This window comes from Spodoptera frugiperda, chromosome 27, assembly GCF_023101765.2.
Source record: "Spodoptera frugiperda isolate SF20-4 chromosome 27, AGI-APGP_CSIRO_Sfru_2.0, whole genome shotgun sequence".
Lineage (NCBI taxonomy): Eukaryota > Metazoa > Arthropoda > Insecta > Lepidoptera > Noctuidae > Spodoptera > Spodoptera frugiperda.
Genome location: NC_064238.1, coordinates 4,057,732 through 4,079,472, shown reverse-complemented (window position 1 = coordinate 4,079,472; position 21,741 = coordinate 4,057,732). Strand labels below are relative to the sequence as shown.

Here is a 21,741-nt window from a genome sequence, read left to right as displayed (position 1 = left end):
AATTATCTTTGCATGTCGCAGTATATCACGGTTCACGAGGAAAGTTAATATTCAGTTTAAACTGACAGGGCCTCAGGGCGTTTGAGACTTTAACGATTAACTAACGAAGATACCTCCGGTTATGTTATTATTCTCGACTATTGTGTAATCATGAAAAGGTAACAAGGAATGATAATATTTACTTTGCCCTGTAAAGAAAGATTCTTACATGTATTGTTTAATGGTATGTTACTTTCTAATTCCTTAGTGCAATGCCATACTTTGAACCGCCTTATGTATCTTTATTTCTCATTGTAATAGACGTTAAAGTATAAATAAATAACTAAATGAAAAAGGAATCTTCTACAGTTACAATAAAAATGTTAATCTGTGACGACACATGACAGAAGTCGCACATAGACGATCAACGAACAAATCAATGGATGACGTCATAAATCCTACATCGCACATTTTAAAGTTTACATGCGAATAAACATAGATAGAAAATCCCAACCATGGATAAAAGAAAGAGACTGGATTGGCCTTGTGGGCGGGCCACGCGTGCCGAGGGTGCGAACGAACGTGCATACCGTTGTCATAACGCTCAAATGTTCATACTTACCGGCTAGCAATCGCTGTCATGTTTTGACAGCGTACGTATCTCCGCAAAAATATTATATTATGCCGTCTTGCGCTATTATAACGTGTCGGAAAAGAAACCAGGTGTGTAGCATAGCACGAGAAGGAATTTCTTTTCACCGGTAAGTCCAAAAACATAAAAATACGTGTGATATTTGTAATTATAACATTAGTATTATGAAATTTATAGACAAAAACGATATAATCGCAAGCAGACTAATAGTAATACATTGCTTGCGATAGATGAGTACAATCTTGCACTACGTGAGCAATCGCGCAATGTATGACGTCCATTGCGAGAGTCCCGAGTACCGAAACAAAAGCTCATTTCCACAAAATCTATGACATCGATAGTGTTGGGCAAATTTGTAATCAATGTCGATTGTTACTATGATACAGTCTATTATAATCAATAGCACACTTTATAATTTAAATAATAAGTATTATTTATTACGACTAATTAGTAATATAGATTTTGAGTGAGTTTTATGTTTTTATTTTTTTATAGAATGTGACATATGATTTATTTTAATATTATGTTTTAGGTTTCCAACAGATCCAGGTGTAACAAAATTGTGGATTGACACAACTGGTAGAATTATTTTTTTTTTCAAGTTCCACCACACAGATTAGAAACTGCGTATATTTTTATCTCCACCATATTTATACAGACATTGGTCTTAAAAACTAAGCTTATATAATAATTAATAGTATAATAAATTATGTAGCAAGTTACACGACCAGGTTTAAAACAATTGAAATGACAAGTGGTGGGATTCAGGAACCCAAACTAGGAAAACCTGTACTATGGGCTCCTGGATTCCTACTAAATGTAGCATATTTCGTTCGCAACATTTCGATGTTGATAATTACATAATAACAAAGTCAGGGAAAAGAAACTTAAAATTAGGCGTTTATCCGCACAATATCGCAATGTGTAATTCAGTAAGTAAACTGATTTTATTTTAGAAAATTTTAAATTAGTCTCTTTAAATCAGTTTTTTTGTCTAAAAATGGCGATATTTAAAATATCATCTTTCGTAAATTTAAAAAATGAAATAATATAACCATGTTATTTCAATGTGTTCTGTACTTTATACAGATTATTGTAAATGTGAGAGCCCTGTAATTAGCTAAATTAGACTAGTAGAATGCATTTGTGTCAGCTTAGAGTTGTCATGCTCACTCAAAGGTCTCACTGGCGGTGGCACGGGCATTGGATCGTTCGATTCCCTGCAACATGGTTGAGTTGGACGGTGCTGGTGTACGTGTCATGTTGGTGAACGAGCGCTGTCAACTGGGACTGGTCAGCTCCAGACTGTATTAATTTTGTTGTTCTTAAGGTTTTTTTTCTATCGCTTTGACTGAATATTAGTTTTACATTGTTCTCACATAGTTCAAGCAATCGATGCAAAGAAAAGCAATGTTATCAAGAATTGTATTGTGAAACTAATTGAAAAAGATCGAAGAACAGATCTTCGATCTTCTCCATAGGAATCTACACTTTGGAACGAGCAAATAGCTTCACTAGAGGGCTGACCGACAGACAGACGTTATTAATATTATTATATTTGCTTTGACGTTCAAAAGTGCCTATGATTTATTTATTTTTTACTGATTTTTAACTTATTGAGTATTAAAATTGGTTTTAAAATTCAGTTGTGTATTTTTTATTTATTTTACTTTTATTACTTGGTTTCTATTTCGCATGAATACAATTTCACAATATTCAACAATACTTGTAAAACAAAAACAAGATTACTTAAATTTTATCGATATCAACAATCGACCTTTGTCTCGCCCTAGCATACATGAGTTTTTATGCGTGTTAGAGTGTACGTCAAATGCAGTCATTGCGTTTGTGTGACAACCAATAGCAAATTCGAGATTTAAATGTGTGTTATTTATTTGTGGGGGTAATCCGCTCAGACATTGGTCTCTTGCTTGTAGTGAAATTAAAGGGTGGGAGAAACGGCGACACGCGTTCTGATACAAATCAGGGACTATTTCATTTCTACTCTCTTTATATGTTCTGTGATCCCAACTAACAACAGTTGGGCAGAAAGCCTGCTAGACACGACCATCTCATCTGGTCAGAGAATCCTCGTTTTCTTAGGGAACTTTGCTCTCTGTACCCTAATAATAAAAAATAAAAAAAATACGATAAATAATACGCTGAACGTAATGTCGTGTGTCACACAAGTGTAGGTATTGAGGTAATAATATCTCAGCACATAAGTCATGCACGTCTTCCAAAAACTTTTAAGTTTTTATCGTAAGCCTTAAAAACCAACAAAAAAGGTATGTTTTGCGTCAACTTAAAAATAAACTGAGTTCAAATGTGAATGCCCTACACAAGATTCGTTGATCCCTTCTTATATATGTATTCTTTGTATCGATATAAACTCTAAGTAACGAAAGGACTTCGGAATATAAATAAATGCATAAGCAATCTTGATCCAGTATCTGATTTGCGTATATTTTAATATTTTGTAACTTTGTTTTTGAGACTAGTTTTCTGAATTCCCTAATCCTATTTCTTATCCTTCAGTTATCCTTTTTATCAAGCCTTAAAAATTCATTTCGACAGTTGAAAGAAACCCTTAATTCCTTTGAGGGTGGATAGATAAATCTGTATCTTTATAGGTTTATTCATTAATCACCCTAAACCGATTACGTTGAAATTTTAACAGACATTGTTAAAGAACCCTTTTATGTTCCAGTCTTATTGAGTGCTCTATAGACGGTTTTTTTAGCCATATAAGATCTTAGTGTATAGCTATGCATTTAATTTACGAAATTCTTTTGAAGATTTATCAAATTTATTTTAAGAATATACTTCTTTGTAGCAAATAAATTCAAATTCAATACAAAATGACTCTTCACTACAACTTGTTGCTATAAAATCTAATGAAAAAGACTTCAAGATTCATCTAATTCAGTCACTCATTGACTCGAAGAAAATGATACAAGTAGGTGTAGCTTTAATCCAAATTGGGACCAAATCTCCATTGTTCTAATAGAACAGAGTGAAAAATAATAATGTCGAAATCTTTCAGTACATAATGCAAAATTAATTGTGTTAATAAAAGTAGGGGAGGGGGAGGGCGAGTGACAGAGGGTGCATTTTAAAGTAGAGAGTAAAGAGTTGTGCGTACCCTAAGGGCGTCAAAGGTTTATCGTCCGTCTATTATCACCATTTAAATAACTTAGTATTTCATAATACAAGAATTATATTTAAGTTATGAATGTTTTAGTTTATAAAGACACGAAAGAAATGAGTGTGAAATTTACGTAGTTTTATTGTACTCACAATAAACATACATTACTCGCGTTGCCGTGGGATAAAAGTATCCTATCACCCAAGTCAGATCATATCCTGTCTCTATACTAAATATTATCGAAATCCGTTCATTCGTTTTGGCATGAATGACAGACAAACACCCAAACAAATAAAGATACCCATTTATAATAATTAGTGTAATATAACTATCGGTGCAACCCAGTTTAAAAAAATGAGCTAGTATTATATAGTTTAAAATACGGTTTCTATTAAAACAGACGTAGCAATAAAAAGGGAAACGTAGCCACAAAAGTATTTTTTCATTGAAACACAGCAACACCAAGTCCTTTCGAAGCTTGATTGCGAGTAATTTGCTGTGAGTATAATTTTCTAGTATTTCAATAAACTGTCCAACACTCAATTACTGTGTCACGAAAGAAATAATTCACGAACAGGGTAATAGAGACATTTTAATGAAACTTAAATAGACATTCAGTGGAATGGTCTCAATTGCAATATAGTGTAGCCAGAATGGCGTAATTACGCCATTGCATATGAATGTAGGTATGAAAATATTACATTGAAGGTTTTCTTTCGAGTTGTTACTTAACAGAACTACGATCTGTAACAGTGTGGTCATGCTAAAGGGTTAATGGCTGATGTACACGAATGTTTAATTTAATTACACAATATCTCGCCTTTTTCGCACAAAAGAGTCGTCAGAAGTACACATAATTACGGCACTTACTGATTACTTAAACTATTCCTTAGTAACGATATTGTTCCGAAAACAATTGCTAAGGAGTGGATTAAGTGATCATTAAATTACTATGTGTGGCGGATAAAACATTGGGAGTTAAGTTATATCACCATTGCATTGATTGATAAAAATCAAAAATAAATGTTTTTTGGTAACGAAGCAACATTTTTACACGTTTCTACAGAAGTTTTCAAAGACACGCACGACTGTAAATTAAAACAGTTTAAACCATTACTTCGGTGACAGTTTAATCAGCTCAGTAGCCCATGATACAGCCTCAATTAGCCTCATAGCTTTCACTTTTACAACGATTATTTAATCCAATCTTCTTAGACAATGTTGTTTCTCTAAATAAACAAAATGATAAGTTTCCGTGGTTGTTATCAACGTTATGCATCAATACGTAACCGTTATGTAAGTTATAGATGCTCAGGTTGTTTGGAGTCAGAGGTTACGGAGAGAGTGACGATTGACCCTGTCGCCTGATGACGTCATAGAACCAGTCCTGGCCACGACGGTAAATTCCCATTTAGTTTGCCGAGAAAGCTACAGATATTTATGTATTGTTTGACATTTTACGGTATCGGAGTATCCGGAGTTTCGAGTTTCGAATGCGATGATACCCTGGTATTATGTCATTAATCTTTTTGATGGTTCTCGTGAAATTTATGTTGTCTTAGTCGATTTGTTTGGTGTTGATTGTGTTCTTGTCGAGTGGTTTTAAATGCAATTGTTTAGTTTGACGTTTTGCCTCTCTGCTTGAATTCTGTCGTTCTTCCTATATTTACTTACTTTGATGACAAACTGACACTGAACTTTGAACACTTTTATTTACTCCGCCTTGTTAGTTTAACTTTTTGTTAACGTCTTTATCTTTCCTCAATACTACATTATAAGTGCTATTATAAGTACAAGATATTTATTTCCACTATTTATCACTTGTTACTATTTTAATTTAATAACATCCTTATATCAATAAAAAGATACGGATCTAAAAACTGCATTCACGCACAGAGTTCCGTTTAGCACAAAATTAATTAATTTCACACGTTTTTTTATACCAATTACCGCAATAGGATATGTCACACATTATTATAATAGAATACGATTGCTACGCTAATAATACCTAATTATAATAATAATTGGATTGTTAACAAATAGTTGTGATAAATTAATAAAAACTGCAGGCAATGTACCGCGACAACTTACTAATAATATGAAATTAGTTCTATTTTTTTGTTGGTCTATTAGTACTTATGTTTTGCTTGACCTAATAGTGGCTAGTGACTGAGTTATTTGCAAACGACAATGGCCCAGTAACAAAGGCGTTGATTGCTGTTAGAGAGGTCATAAGTTGTAATTGAATGAATTGTGATACCTTTCTCTAGAGGACTTTATGCGTGAATGATTATATTTTGGTATAAGCTTCCAGCATATATTTATTGGTTCATAGGTAAGGCAAATGTATGTACTGTATGACTTTGACAAGTCTATTAGGATTGATACAAGAGTAATGTTAGTATTTAAAACATTTTATAGTTCGGGTTCTTAAAATCTTACAATTTTGTATTTATATTAGCTTCCTAACATTTACAGAATTCAATAGACTAAAATGTATAATATTCTAATAAAACTTATCAGACATAAAGTTTCCTTTTAAGTAAAAGTTTCTAGTTTTCCGGAAATTATAAATTCCTAATTTCTGTTTTGGATGGAATTCTAAAAGCATCTAAGTTACTATTCAGGAAATATAATTATATCTCATTCGGCTTAACTTACGGATAAACTTGGGATCTTCTACATAAAGTATTTGTAAGCGAAGACTCCTCAGTTGCTGGAGAACATGGCTGAACTCAAACAGTTATAATACTTATGCCAAGTCCCGACACTGAACTTGTTAATTAAACTTGTTTCATTCAATGAAACTGAGAATGAGTTCCAAAAATTAATCACCGAGTGCCTATTTGAATAAGTCTGAGAAAAAGAAACTTCTAAACGGGCGGACTTTGCGGAGAAATTAAATTTCATTCTATTCGCAAAGTGAGACTGATTAGCATAATACAAGGCGAGATGAAAACGAAAGATTCACCTGACGCTCCGAGAACAAACCGACGCGACGCGACGCGACGGCGGAACGACGAGACATCGAGGTGCCGACAATTTGCACCTCTATAGCGGACAACCACATGAATGTGAAGAATAGGAATTACGAACAACGAGGCTCACAATCCACGCCAGTTGACCACATAATGTAATAATTACCTCCTTGATATATTCTGTTTACAATAACAACTCATAAAAGTAATGCACATTAAGTTTCAATGAGTTACATTTCGGTTAATATATCGCGCTGTAAATAAACGCGACGGACATCAATACCGAATGCGAAGTTTAATTTCATTATGCCATTTGCTTAATGATACGGAAATTGTAAAAGTATTGTAACTTAATTTATACTGAGTGACTTCATACCTGTAACGATGCAGCCAATAATAATAAATTTCGTATTCAATGAATAATAAAACATCGAAATATCCATCAGAAGTAAAATTTTAGTGGTTCGTACGAAATCACAAAGAAATGTAATCAGCAACAAGCGAGAGATAAAATTTTATAGATTTTCTTAAGAGAAACAGTCTGTGGGAGCATTTGGACACAGACATTACAAGACGGCGGCTGCTTTGTTAAACTTCCAAAGAACATTGCTTCAGCCGACAGTAAAAAATAAAACGAATTGTTTTTCAGAAAACACTGCACCTGTTACACTCTGCTTTAAAACCATATTCCGGTTTCGGAATCATCCATTTTATCGTGCGTATAATTAAATCTGTTGGGCAACTGTAACGTAGGACGTGCGCGGTCGAGGGACACACATGTCAGAATACTATTAGAGTTTGGTGCGATCCCTTCCGGAACATTGTGCTACTTCTACGAGACATGGGAATAACTAGACAGCTGATCGAACCCTTTTTTAATTATTGGATACCGATGTTATATAAAATGCCTTATTGTCGAAGTAATTCGTTAAAACTTGTGATTTAGTTTCAAAAGGCGGAATTGAATGGAGCACCGGGAATCCGACTTCCAGTCTGAAAATTTTAATGAGAAATTCGTATCTCATTGCTTTAGAAACAGCTATGGAGGGCGGCAATCTCTCGCGTCAATTATTCTGTCTCGACCGAAGTTTCAACTGTTTCAATGAAATTCCTTTCGGCAACATCTTATTTGTCTGTCGGGTCCAAATTAAAAGATAATGTGTTGAAGTTTGGCCGTTTTGAAGTTGTGCGGATGGTGCAGATTGGAATTATTACCTGGCCGTTAGGGCCGGCCGGCCGAGGGCCGCGACTTAATGTTAAAACTCTGCGATTTATTTCAGCGCCCAGATGCCGACAACAATCACTATGATAAATTGTTTTTGTGCGTGACTCTAAATTTTTGCAACCGCTTCCTTACAAAAAGTTTGTTTTAATGTTCATTTGTAAACAAATGGTCGAAAAGTTCTCGTCTCTAATTCTGCTACAAAAAAATATTTTTTCCAGTTTCGTAATTAAAACGTTGAAATATTTTACCCTGAAAATATTTCTTGAGATATTCTTGGCTGATAAATATGTAGTAGGCAATTTGTTATGGAAGTTACAGAAGAACAATCTTAATGTTGGTTGTTCAAATCAAATAAACTAAACGTAGCTTTGTAAAGAAAAAAAAAGCTGTCGGAAATAAAACTTTGAATGTGAACAAATGCATTAAGAGACACCACTGACAGTGACGGCTCACCATAATTCAGCTACAATCATTATAAAACCACAAAGGGTTTATATCTCTATTAAGAAACAGAGGAATAATAAATGAAACTAATTGTAAAGACGAGGAAGTGTCAAGACAAATAAGATTTTGTTAGCTAATGTTGTCTTACTTCGTGACATGACCTCACGTTTGCACCTCCGTTTTTGTTTCAAATAAACATGTATATAATATACACTTTATATATTTAGTAGCTCAAGGAACACGTCTGTCTAATGTACTCATAGTCATGAGTCCTGCTTCTCTTCCGTATTTTTAATTGGTACTTTTGACGTGTTAAATTAGCGCACGGTTGCTATTATATAATTATTGAATGTTTTATACGACACGCACGCATTTTTTTTTTAAATCCTATTACTTAATGGTATTTAGTCTCATGCCGATGCTAATGATAACAATCTTAAGTTGTTTCATTTTTATTTATCGATGACTCATATTTAAGTGATTTGGTATTGATCTTCTGTCTATCCAAATGTAGATAGACCTTAGATAAAAAATAAATTCCAAAAGCATCTAGCTGTAGGCTCTGTACAATCGACACGTTCGGATTATGACCCACTAGAAACTTATAACAGACCTGCAGACATTTAAATCCCGTAGGCGTCACATATGCGTAAAAATACATTTCTATTGTAACAATCATACTCTCTGTTTTTAAAAAATTTCAAACGATTTATAGTTAAAGTGGGTCTTGATTCAAATATATCGATTGTACGTTAAAAAATACTTACCCTTAATTACTTACCCTTAATTAAAAATAACAAGTGACAATTAAATATTTAGTATCGAGGTTGACTGTCCGAGATATTCAGAGGTACGTACTTAGGTATCGTCACCTCTGGAGGGTTTGCACTCAGCTCGGTACACATAATGAATTAATTATTTAATCAAGGTAAGGAGTAATGTTTAAGTAACTAAGTACTTAAAATTCTACCTTATTCTTTGACTAATAGATGCTACTTCTCTTTTGCATGTTAATATCAAAACTGGTTTATGCAACGTTACATCATATTAGTTTTTTGTAGTTCTAATCACATGTTCCATTCATGTTTATTCTGTTACTTTTTTAATTATCTTGTCGACTTCTGTGTCATTGATGAACATGATGTTTTGAGTTTGATCCCTAGAGTCACGATTTCAAACTAAAATCACACTAGGGCGTGACGTGGCAAAAATTATTCCACACATACACTGTGTGGAATAATTTTTGCCATTGAACTTTTTTCTTACAGATGATAGAATAGAATAGAAAACCTTTATTTTAAATTGATTTCGGGGTTGGGCATGGTATTACTGGGTTTTTGTTCAGTTTTTTTGTAGTAGCACGGACTTTGGAATTGTGCCCAGTATATGTCAATAGGTTCAACCTCTATTACATGGGACAAATTGTATAACACACACTTCATTAGTTTAACTCTAGTGGAAAATTTTGTGAAGGTGTACATAACTATTGTTAGCCACTAAATTCTATTGTGTTGCTCAGTTCAATTCCACTATCGTTTTCTTGTGCCTACACAAAAACAGTTTTTTACACTAAATGCATTAGTTTAACTCTTTCGAGTGAAGATAGGTAGTTGATTTTGTTTTTCTAATTTATAGGTGTATGTTGAATTTAATAATGTTTTGTTAATATTCACGAAAATTCTCAGCATTGTATTGCGGTCAGTTCAATTCCACTATCATTTTCATTGTGGCTACACAAAAAACATTTTTTTCTCTCTAAAACTAAATACGATAACATTCGAGTTCCACTTTCTTTTTTCCACCTTTCTTTCGAAGTACGAAGTAAGTTAATTAGCTTGAAGTTTTTTTTCTAATATTATACAAACTTAGGTCCGTATAGTAACGAATTTGTAATGTTAATGTTTTAATTAATATTCTGCGAACATATGCGTACGGTCAGCATCTTTATTTTGTTTGGCATAAGAACTATTTTTGTAACAACTATAACAGTGGATCCCAATATTTAGTAACGTCTCTATGTCACTAACAATAAAGGCGATTGTTGAGTAACTTCGTTTCAAGAATGACTTATCAATAATTAGTTCTTATTTCGTTATACACAAGGATCTGTTTCCGTAATACAAACATGTGGAAAAATACTGTTATTTCAAGTGAATTGTGTCTAGGAATAATTCTAGGCTAAGTGACAGGACAAAAGCTTAGGAATTAGTCATTGTTAGGTTTAGAGTTCATGGACATAGCTATTAGATATACAAAAGAGGTACGTGTTTCTAAAAATTGTCCGTCGTAGGTAACATTTGTTGTGGGTGGACGTTGCCTGCATTGAAGATTAACTTTTGATATGCCGACTTGTTCCGTCTAGTCTCCGCATTACCTTAAAATAATCTTTTAGAATAAGTATATATAAAAGATGATAAAATCTTTAGTATCTTGAAGAGGTAGGCAGTAGATTTATTGTTTTGATAGGGAGTATAAGTTCCGACCAATTTAGCTTTACTGGCAAAATGACTGACAGACAATTACCACAGCCAGTCACAGTTTCAAATACTTAGTTCTATTAAAAATTAAAAAATGCTTATACATTAATAAAGAAAAGCTCTACTAGTTTCGAGTCACAGAGGGACTCATCATCATGAGCAGCGTGTGCAGACGCGGTGACGACGTCGCGCAGCCTACTGTGTACTTTTTTTAGTTAATTTAGTATGTCTCACGATAGTTACAATAAAAAAATGGTCCTTATATGAAGGACATTTAAATCATCAATATGGTATGTAATTCATAAGATATAGTATGTAGAACAAACATAATTATTCCCATGCACCGGACACACCGTGCTACTTAACACTATCCGTGATTCAAGGTTTTATTTATATGTTTATCTCTTATGTTCTATCTCTATAATTATCAAATGAATCACTATTATCTATAAGTTAATGCCTTCACGGATTATGACTAAGTTTAGTTTTAGTTATGACTGACTTCAGCGTATGGTCTACGTCATGTTATATATATACATATACTTTGTTTTGTTATATTTTTTAAAGGGATGATGAGCTATGCCAAAAGCTATATTATGAACCATGTTTAAGATTGTAGGCTTAGTAGAACAACAATCAGAATTAAACTCGCAATATGTTTCGCTGCAGCTGGTGGTCTAGCCACTGTGCCAACGGTATAGTCATCTAGTTTAGTTCTCTACATGACTCAAATTTTACGTATACACTACTATTTTGCAGTGTAATCTACAGAATGTCTAGTCATTCAGTCATCTAACCAAAAAATAGGCCGTTCTAGTCACGAAGTTTTGATTTATACAAAAAATGTGCCATACTCACTTGCGCAATTAGCCTTGAGGTTTTACCTAAACCACACTGTTTTTGCTATATTTATTTAAAGATAGGTACTTGTAGTAATTCAAGCGTAATTAATTAATTGAACGTGGTAATGTAACACAAAACGCGTCCGCTGTCGTTTGTGGCCGGCTACGCAACGAGGTCGATGAATTTTAGATTTAATTAGTAAGGTCGAAAATCTTGTTTCTATAGAAAAAGTATAGAAAGACTAACAAAAGATTGAGGAAAAATTTTATATGTATGACTTACTTGACTTTAGTTCCTGTGACCTATACAGCAGGGCGTCCACAGAAACACAAAAAAAGAAATATCTACTAAATTATGTGTGACATAAAACTATGCAACCCTATAAACTAATTATATTTAATTAAAATCAATTCTAATAATGAGCTTATTTTCTAAATTACTGCCATTATCAAAAGATTAAATTAGTAGATGACTGTAACATTAAATAGGTTTTAATATCACTATTATCAGTTTTCACCTATATTTGCAGTATGTCATGACTTAGTTACCATCAGGTGAGATAGCGGCCAAATGTCGGCCCATTAAATGTAACTAAAATATCACTATAATCACTGTATTCATCTATATTTGCAGTATGTCATGACTTAGTTCTTTTTAAAGGGCTTTTAATTAGCATGCTATACCAGCCTATATGTCACGCCTTATATGGACACTGGTGTTATCAAATTAACAAAAAGTCTAAGCTTACTCAAGTTTCCCATTGGTTATTTATCAAGCAAGAAGATTTATCTTAAGTTTTACAATAACATTTAAGAAATTATACGAAGCCATTAAGAACAAAATCTTCGCTCATCTATTAGTAGACAATAATCGTAGTTTAACAGTATCCAAGAAGTTCATAGCGTGCGGCCAGCCATTATCATTAAGGCTCACAGGGCAATAGTATTTTATTGCGCAGAACTCTTCCTGATACAATTAATATATTGCTTTCAACACGATAGGAAGTGATTGCTGGTGTTGAAGCGTAAGATATGTACTCGTAAGTGTACAGTTAGTCAATGAAGTTACTTGTTGATCTAAAATATGAAGTAATGTGAGTAGTGTACTTATAATACATAAAAATCTTTTTTACTTAAAAAAAGAAAGAAGAAAGGAATGTGTTTTATTTGGCATGGGCAAGGCACCAGAAAAACAGGTTAAAGTAAAAATATTAATTCATTTTCTTCATTTTAACGGTTTTAATGTGTATGGTCTTCAAGATTAAGAGTTTGTACCAAATATCAGAATCCATCTGTCTTTAGGAAGTGGGTATAATTTCAATGATAGGTAAATGTGACTCCAAATAGACATACTAGGTAAGGTAAGTAAAATCGTTTATTTGAGTTTATTTTTGACACATACGTTTCGCTGACTTGTATCAAGTATGAATTTATATATACGATTGAGGGCTTGATAACATAGCTTATTAAAAAGCGAGTCCTAAGTTGCAAACAAGTCTTTTATGTATAAAGCATAAAATAAAACATAATAATGAAATAATCACTGATTTACCTCTCTGACTGTACACATCCATAACACAGCTTTCCACGTTCACCTCTTACGAAATTCACAGGAATTGATATACGAGAAACTAACACTACATATATACATACATACATATAATATACATATATATATAATATATTGTATAACAACTTTATACGAGTATGTTTCCTTGTATTTAGAGGTTCTTTGAGATATAATAGGTGAAGTTTCAAAAGCTGGAGGACTAATTATGTATAAGGACGCGAAATAAAGTTATATTTGGCTGAACTTGTTTCCTCAAAATATTTTGGGATAATTATATTATTTACGTGAGATTATTTACTGGAACCTTTTCTTGAAGAATGTGAATAATGTAATTGTTTCATTAAAACCTATTGTTTCACAGAAATATAGTAATATAGGTAATCAGTCATTGCAGGTAGAAAAGGGCAGTCTATTGACAAAATTACCATAATACACCATTGCCATACTAAACCTAAGACTGCAGGTTAGGATTTTACCAAATGATTAAGTATGTACAAGTAATCTCGTATATTATGATACAGTAGGTAGTTTTTAATCTTCACAAACAGCTGCAACATATCGTTGTACGGAAGAAAGTCGATCTGTTGCGTTTGCGCAGCGTCCACTAATCGGAGAGAGTTACAAGTGACACTATTTATCTAACGTCAACTTTTATACAACAAATCGATACGATTACGAGACCATTTAGTTCCGGTTATGTCATATGTGGTTTAATGTTAGGTTTTTACTGAGCTTTTATACATAGGTACATAATATACATGTTACTGTGTGTGTTGACACATCGAGTTACACAAAACCAGTTTAACATGGTCTCGCTTTGTATGACCTTTCCTCACATTCGACGGTCAGTTTATACTGGTTTTTATAGCTTGATGTCTGGCCGTGTATACCTACGTGATAGAAATAAATGCTGGTTATTTCAAAGTCAACCATTTTTATACCTAAAACAAAGTATTTGCAATACATATTCGCAAGTCACCGTTCTGTTGTTTGAACATAAAACATGTATGCTTTTCTTTGTTCGCTCGTTTCTCTGTTAAATCATTTATTCATGACGTTATTCGCAAGTTGATATTTATTTTTAGTGTTAAATGTATATGATGATTTATTTGTTGTTCATATCAAAATAAAATTGATTTATGAATACTTTAATTTAAAGTGATAATAAGCAATAAATCAAAACTAAACGATAATATCACACACTGATTCTCAAGGAATGTTGATACGAAAGCTAATTGAGAGTCATGATGCGTGCGCCGGCGCAGAGGCGTGCGTTGAACTCTTTTCCACTAGAGCGAGCGATCTAGATCGATTCGCTTTACTATGCAACGCTTTAAGTACACGAGTTACGCAAGTGTCATTGCCGTGATTTGCATTGATCAGTGCCCACTGAGTAACTCAGTAACTGAGTAATTATTGTATAACACTTGGGAAAATTCCTTGACAGTTCACTTACAAATGTCAAAGGTTCTGGTCGCCTACAGGATGTGACGTAGGTTTTGTAGTCCGGGAGCTAGATTCGTTTGTTGATAAGCTTCTCAATAAATTGAATTAAGTATGATGTTTGTCGCAAATAATTATAATATCACAATAAGTGTGGGAGGGTCATGCTCGGCACAAATGGGCCGGCTCAAGCAGAGTGATACCACGGCCTCACAGAAACCCGACTTGAAACAACGCGTACGTTGTGTGAGTGCGGTTACTGAAGGCCCAATTACCACCCTTCCCCATCTTCCCTACCGTGATTCCCCATCCACCCTTAAATTTCTAACGTAACGTACTTGTAACGTCTCTGGTGTTTTGGGTGTCTAGGGACGACGGCGATTGCTTACCATCAGGTGATCCATAGGCTCGTTTACCGGCTTATACAAAGCCATACACCAATATTAACATAAACATACCAAATTCAGAAAACATGAAGGCCATTAAATAGCACCCAGTTGACTATTTTTATTTAGAAGATATCTAAATAAATTATTATGTTTTTCGGCTTATTCACGTAACTGTTTGCGCATTTGTTTATGCTGTAAACAAATGGTAACATTATGTTATCCAACCGTCCGTCCTTCAATTACAACTGACATAATAACCCTAAAACCAATTCGATGTTACATTATACAAAATGGTTTCCGATACACTTCAATTTATTTTATTACCACAAAAACACATTCTAATGAACTCATACTCTTTATTAGGCGCCATAATTGTCAATGACTTCAAAATTGCTGCACTTAAAAAGCAAATAGGCATAATATTGTCTCGCGTAATGCACTTTAATCAACATAAAAACAATAAGTATGGTATAAATGCTCATATTATCTATACAAAAGGATTTTATACCTCGCTTTTAGGTCAAGGAAGGACAAAGGATAATATGTCCTATGACTTTTTGTCACCATTATAGCGCAATAAAATTATTTTATTGCTGCTTATAGAATTTAAATAATTCATAGAATTAATTTGTCGATATTCACTAATTAATGTTGTTCCAAAATAACACTCAAGTGCATTCAGGTGACTATAAAGTCACCTCTCTAAAAATGTATGGAAGAAATCGGGTCTGTTTTTGATAATTTTTATTTTTATTGCGATAAATCTAGTCCAAACTGCGTATTGGAAATACTTTTAATGGTAAATGTAACATAAAACAGGTCATAGAATGCCTTTTATTTTGTATAGGATGAGGTATTAGGTGGAGACACGAGTATTAAATGTACCTAATTATCGCTTTTTGTGATGCAGGTCGCTTCCAACGGACTGATCTGGAGTCGTTGATGAGGCATATAGTATGCCTTTTCTGTGGATGTATGTATGTACCGGGCCAAACAATTGACTGTGAATTTAGAACATAAAAACCTAATGATATCTAGTAAAATAATATATTTGATTAACTTAGGCTTCGAGTCCAAGATTTTTACTTCGTATGTACTTGTGCCATCTCAAATAACACGAAGCAGTCAACAAATTTAATTTAACGACGTAGTTTTACTAACACGAATATTTAGTACCAATACGTTATTGGAGGTAAATTGTTTAATCGCCGTATAAATTTTCCAATTGAGAACAAATTGCATACATATACAAGAATAATATTTATTTTTATTATTTAAAACGGAGAAGGCTATTGATTTCTATTATGTAGTTAACATTAAAAAAGAGAGAGTCGTGTAGCATAGTAGCTTTGAATAACTCGTCATTAATAGTGAATTTATAGCAGTCATTACTACCGTCTGTTTTATATATTATATAGAATTAAGAATGATAAATGACTATTGCTATAAAATTATGATCGCGTGCCATTAATTTAATATTATTAGAATATTTGGAAAACAAAAATACGTATCCTGCCTCTTGCAATATAAATAATAACAGTATTAATTTTAGCTTTCATAAGATATTTATAGTATTTTTGTGAAATAAACAAATTGCATGCCGTCTCCTAGTCTTTTGATTGGAAGTAAATTTTCAATGAATATTAAAGTGAATTGCATAAGTGTTAACTGTTAACTATTTAATTTTATTTGCAATATTTATATGTACTTTATGAGTGAACGGTGCCTGTAAAGTGTGTTAATAGTAAAACATGTAGTATTTTAAATGTAAATAATTTGCTATTATTACTAATCTAAATACCTACATGAGAGTAAATAGCCCATTTGAATATTGACTGGCAATTATAAGTCCGATAACTATAATCCGCTCTTGAACTAAATGTCTTGATCAAAGGAAGAACGAGAAAGATATATATTCTAGTTAATTTGAGAGTAAACATTGTCCTTTTTCAAGTTAAACGTTCAAGACATGGTTAATTCGAAAACGAAACTTAATAGACATGTTGCAGCTGCTAAAAGGGGTGGTTTGTTGAAATAAGTGGCCAGTTTCCTTCGTCCCGGCTGCCAGTTTTAATCAACTTGGTTACGAGGCAGAAACATCCAGCTAAGAGCTCGCACGGACGTCGAGTGCACTTTGAAAGCGGCTGATTAAGTCTCACGACGCACCAGAACCCTCGCGACGTTCCAAACTCGCTTTTTGTCCCGATCAAGACTTAAGATACAGAATTAAATAAGTTTACTTCGCGTCAATTTACAAGCAATTGTCTTGTTCTGTCCAATGGGCGATGCCATGAAGATATGCCAAAATGGTGGTAGCTCATATTACAAGGTACTTAAGATTAAATTACTGAATGAAAAACAACAATGACAATGTTGTTTTAATTGAAAAGTCTTTCCATAAAGTCGAGTATTTACGGTCTGTTTATATTTCGTTTATTAAAAGAATGTCTTGCCAAACGACACAGTTTTAAGTTCAAAGTAATATCTAGTTCAGTTGTAGTGTAAGTACGAACGTGATGTGCCAAGCATCTGGTCTATAATTACCTTAGTTCGGGTGTGCCGGACATCGGAGCAACATTCGCCTCCTTACGGTGCAACCATTCGAGATAATCACTTGGAGTTCGAATGAAATATGCTGCATTAGATGGAGCACCGGCCGATTAAGATAAGAATATTGTGGAGTATTTTCTAGTTTATTTTTGCTTTATAGGACGAGGATACACGATTGTGGAAAAGGAATTTGAACAATAATAAAGTGGTTGAGTAAAAATATTGCATTTTGTTGGAATGAAATGGTTACTTAAAATATAATTTGAAAATTGTTAAATTGGTCCAGTCATTCTGGAGTTTTAGTGAGACTATGGAACAGAAATCGATTTGAAAAACATGTGACATAATGTTGCATTTCCATTATTCTACATTAATCTTTAGTTAAACCACAATAAACTTAAAACTTGTATTTATCAAACGTATAATGTGTTAACAATAAGCTTCCATATACATGTAAACGTGGAACAATCCATAAAAACACTACAAACTACAAAAAGAACATACTATCAGTGTAAGTAAAAGTCTACAAACTGTAAACAACTCTTACTTAAATTGTAAACTAACAGTTGTTGTGTAAACACTACTAACTAGTTGTATCTTCAACAAATAAGTCCGTTAGTCGATTCCTTGTGGCTGTGTGTGAGTTGCACATCACTGTAATACTGTACATTGCGGTACTGTTGCGTTCTCCGTTATGGTATTTGGTCTTAGATTTAGGTATAGATGCTGGTAAAACTTCCTTGAGTACTTTGTATAAGTATAATGTGAGATTACGCTTATTAGAAAGAAAGACAGAAAGAAAAAACGTTTTTTTACACCACGACATACAAGTTTCTGAGAACACAGGTACACGAAATTAAAAAAGCAGTGCGTCGTAGCGCAAAGCCTTGGCTAGCTTAATGCCGTGGCCCGGGTACGAAGGCTCGAGTCCGGGGCGCTGATTTTCAGCACCAGTCAGTATGATTGAGTCTGCATTGACTACATTACTCTAACTCCAGATAACAGTATTTTCTTTAGTACTATTTACTTTACTGAATACCCAGACTAGTTCAACATGTTATCAGAATAACGAATTCAAAAGGTGTAAATACAAGCAGTTCTCTTTATTGTTTGTATTGTGGTTTACACACAGCTGTTGATTTAAATATAATCGCTAAATTAGTATAAAAGGAAAATGTTATCAAAAATAAGGTTTCTAGAAATAAAACCAACAAAACTATAAATGAAAAAATAGGCGACCGCAATAAATTAAAATAATAGTCAGATGCACAACAGGTTTTTTGTTTTTCAATGGACAATGTCAAAGGAAGTTCGATGGTTACTGCGTAGTCTTCTACACCATGAGCAATAGAACAATGTTCTCAGTAAACATGAGCAAGGTTAATTTATTCAGAATACTAGTTCGGTTAGTCATTTTTATACTTTTTGTTAGACTTTTATTGCTTCTAGGTAAAAATAACTGCCTATTCCCGTAATTTGAGCAATAAAAAGTATGTATACTTTGTTTTTGGTAAGTTAGTATGCTTTTATTATTTTGTACAATGCCTTGATGACTTTTAGAGGACGAAGTTTGGTGCATTTTTATTTGCTATTGATTTTGGTAGTTTTAAGGTTTTGGCACTGATGTAAAATTGGTGTCAGTCTAGATCATTTCTATTACTTTTTATATGAAAAAAGAGTAAGTGATCAAGTCATCATCGTGTTACACATAGAATTATAATATTTGGCGATTTAAATCTCATATACTTTTTGTTATTATAGCTTGTTAGTTCAAATGGACGCAGTGATATTGGAAATTTCACTACTTTTGATGGAGTAACAATACAATACCGCCTTTATTCTTAAGGATGTAAAGTGCAAAGTAAAATGTAAGGTAATAAAACATTGAAAAATCCCAAAAGACATTCAATAAAGCTGCATCATTTACCTTGTAAACATCAGGTCACATGTGCGACGTACTTTTATGCAACAGTTTGGAACCTGCATTGAATATTGATTTAGAGAGAGTCTTATGCTTTGCTGCTATGATGTCGTCATAGGTTGTATGCTTCCAAACCATTTAGCTGTTATTATAAATATGTTTTAGCTTTCATGTAGCGTGGAAAATGCTAGACTTTAATAATCAATTTAGATAAAATAGGTTTTCTTTTAAATATAAAAAGTCAGATAACAAACTAAAAAAGAGATGACAATTTTATTTAGAAATGTATTTGTATCTATATAATGACCTTCGAAAACTTTTTGGTTTAGTAAACTGAAAGTTAGATTTGAGAACAGAGTAATACTTTCTACTTTGTTTCACCATGTTACATTTAATATTGTTTTTACCTCTTCTTACATTTTTGAGGCAACCAACAGTTAATATTATTTTAATCATAAATACAGATGAATATACAATATGTGCACTGGATGAATTCCCTAAAGGCGTGTTCCGTGAAGCGTTTGTCGCTTTCACTGGAAAGTCGCAGAGTCCGGAACTGAACGAGCGCGGCGCATGCGCATGATCGTAGCTCACCGCATTCATAATTATCTTTAGAGCAATTGTAATTATGAATGTAGTTCGGATGTTTTCATTGTAATTTATGCAACATACATAATTATAGTCACGTCTTTGTTTCCTAGCTAAATTAATATGTAAAGTTAGTGTGATGTGAGGGTTTTTAAACAACGGAATAGGTGTTAATGTGTATTACGAAAACATACATAATATCGCCCGAAATAGAAATGGTACCTTTTTTCCCGTTCGGCATAATATGTTTGGGTATAATTGTTTGTTTGTTTGTTAAATGTTAGTTTCCTTAAATTTGCAACGCTAAGCTGTTCAAAATATTAAATTTAAAACCTGTGCAATTTGAAATCGATGAACTATGCATGAAGTTACTTAAAAATGAATACAGCGAAATGTGTTGTTTTAAATGGCTGGCATCGAACGATTAGATTCGTTTATCGTGTGTATAAAAATAAACTAATAAATAATGACAACCATACTTTACTAATCTTTAATAATAAATCAATAAACCTGATTCCATAGATGTTATAACAACGAATAGTTATTCAAACACGAAAGAAAAAGCTATAAAATATAATGCTCCTTGTAGTAGGTTAATGGCAAAACTGCAACGTCTAGAGTTCGAACTTACGACCTTTCGCTTGTTTAACAGTTCCAAAGCCATAAAGTATAATAAAATGACAGGACATTTAATAACATCGTGTTATTCTCTTTTAGTGGTGGCTGTGTCGCAATAGCAGCTTATCTTTGACTGTTAATTATTATTATTGGTTTAATCAAAAGATGAAACTAGCAAATGCCAGTTCCGACTTTTTAAAGCAAGCAACTTAAACTTAAAATTTCTGAACAATGATGCAATATTCAAAGCAGGTATAGACCGGTAGGTATATACCATACACTAAAATTAGTAGGTAATTTTTTTATATAGCATTTAAATCGAAATAAGGGAAGTTTCTTATCAAGCTATTACCGAAATATTTCAGTACTGAACAAAATATTATATAAGTTTTTAAACTGACATGGTCACTAACACTAGTATTAGAACTCGAAACGGGATATCAACGGGAAACTCATAGAAATAGAAAAATATGGTAAATATGCCGTTTCGAGTTCTAAAATATTATAGTTTCAAATATTTTCGATACTGTACACTGTTACTTCAGTCTATACCTTGAAAATATTGCCCTCAGAAAGAATGCATTACACTAGAGACGGCTGCAAATTACTCTATTTGTATTCATAAGAAACCGTATATTAGATTCCTTGCAGTTTTGATTTCAAAGATAAAACGGATTTTGAAATTGCGTCCAACCCTTTGCATAGAACAGCAATTCGAAAACCTCAGTAACAAGAACAACATAAATGCATTTTTATGTCGATGTAATAAAAACTATTTTTGAAAATTACTGTTCTGATCCTCTACCATGAGTTTGAAGTAATAGTATTTGTCGATAGTCACTAGCGACGACGTAAATTTTTGTATAACAAATTTTACAACGCCTCTACTGGTCACATGTGGACCTAAAATTTGCGAT

The 21,741-nt window shown here is 33.1% G+C and overlaps 1 protein-coding gene and 1 long non-coding RNA gene across 7 annotated transcripts in view; one reads left to right on the top strand and one right to left on the bottom strand.

The window, feature by feature from the left end:
• Positions 1–21,741, bottom strand: part of LOC118263348 (mucin-5AC) — a 136,479-nt gene that overhangs the window by 92,908 nt on the left and 21,830 nt on the right. The gene's annotated exons all lie outside the window — the stretch shown is intronic.
• Positions 496–2,276, top strand: LOC126912635 (uncharacterized). Its single transcript, XR_007707315.1, has 2 exons — positions 496–740; positions 1,164–2,276. It is a non-coding gene; the product is annotated as an uncharacterized LOC126912635 (long non-coding RNA).